Below are 1,480 nucleotides of genomic sequence, written 5' to 3' on the forward strand. Positions count from 1 at the left end.
TGCACAGAAATATAGTTGCAACCTTAGAAATGCGAAGGGGAAAACTTACTCATATCATTTCAAAACAGTCTTTACTACAAAATGGTATTTGAGAACATCTTTTAACAACTTTAGATTCTAGAGTTATCATGTTGAAATAGATCATTAAAACAAAAAGAAGCCAGTACTTACAATTTTACAGTCTTGATTTACTTATCATTCAATGTATACTTGTGCATAACATTTAGGTGTACCTTTTGATTGTTTTGTCTGTAAGGATCTGGATGATTGTCGGGTCCACCACATACTCAAAGCGGATGTTGTTGTTGACCTTGATGGCCCTGTCGAAGGTCATCCTGACCCCTCCTGAGGTCAGCATGTTGGAGGGTGAGGTGGTGCATACGGCAGTGGTGGACGTTGTACTGAACACAAACAAACAGGCCTAACAGTTAGTACCTGACCATTTCTTAGGGATAATTCCAGACTTGACGTTTAAGAAATCAGGAATATTTGTAAGAAAGAAATACTAAGATCTGCAGAAGCAGTAGTGTTAAGGATCCTAAATGTTAATGGTTAAAGCTATGACATATTGCACATGATTGTATGGCTGGTTCTTACTCCATGACTTGACAGTCTTGTCCTGCAACTGAAGCTGTGATGGTGCTGCCTGCGTTCATGTGCTGACCTGTGATGGTCACCCGGCTGCCCCCGGACTTGGGACCACGTGTTGGGCTCACACTCAGGATAACCGAGTTCTGAGAGAGTAGAAGTTCTGGTCACTTATGGAATATTCTAAGGATAATAATATTTACCAAAAATATCATATCAAAGACTGAATCTAGAACATGGTAACATTTTAATAGGATACTGTTAATGCATTTTAGTTCGCGGGGATTTAATTTCGCAGTAGCGGGTAAAGGGACGTTTCGTGGTGGATTTAAGTTTGCGGTAACACCATAGACTGCAGTCTAATACCATAATAGAAAAAAAACATTAATCCACCGCGAACATTTCTGCATTTACAGCACTTCATTACCCTATCATTTCATAATTCCTGGATATCTATACATGTATTGCGACTATCCACAAAAATAAAGGCTTAACCATGACCAATTAGAATGGCCCTACTAATTTGTGTGTCCTGTACAGCGTCAAAAACATAAGAAAATTTACAAATCAACTTACAACATATGAAAAGTTGGCATTGGACGTCCCTCTGTACTGGTCCACCTTGACTTGGATGGGGCCTGCCGTGATGCCCTGGGTGGACCCACCCGTCTCACATGTCAACCTGCGGAGAGGGAGAAGGAACTTGAACTCTTGTTGTGTGTTTCACATCTCAGCCAACACCGCAGATTTGATTTATTTTGTTGGTGTGTGCATGAAGAAGGAGTTCTTCACAGTGCTTTGAAAACTAAATGTTTCTCATAATTTAGTCCACAAACAAATGATCTGCACAAATTACAGCCAACTGGTAGATGCAGTCAAAATAAAGTACCTC

General features: G+C 40.1%; 1 long non-coding RNA gene across 1 annotated transcript; it reads right to left on the minus strand.

Moving 5' to 3' along the window:
* Nucleotides 1–239: 239 nt before the first annotated feature.
* Nucleotides 240–1,285, minus strand: LOC118416504. The gene is made up of 3 exons (XR_004831213.1): nucleotides 1,165–1,285; nucleotides 598–734; nucleotides 240–401 (listed from the first exon to the last, which is right to left on the minus strand). It is a non-coding gene; the product is annotated as an uncharacterized LOC118416504 (long non-coding RNA).
* Between the last annotated feature and the right edge of the window lie 195 nt (nucleotides 1,286–1,480).

The sequence above is a fragment of the Branchiostoma floridae genome, chromosome 5 (genome assembly GCF_000003815.2).
Source record: "Branchiostoma floridae strain S238N-H82 chromosome 5, Bfl_VNyyK, whole genome shotgun sequence".
NCBI lineage: Eukaryota > Metazoa > Chordata > Leptocardii > Amphioxiformes > Branchiostomatidae > Branchiostoma > Branchiostoma floridae.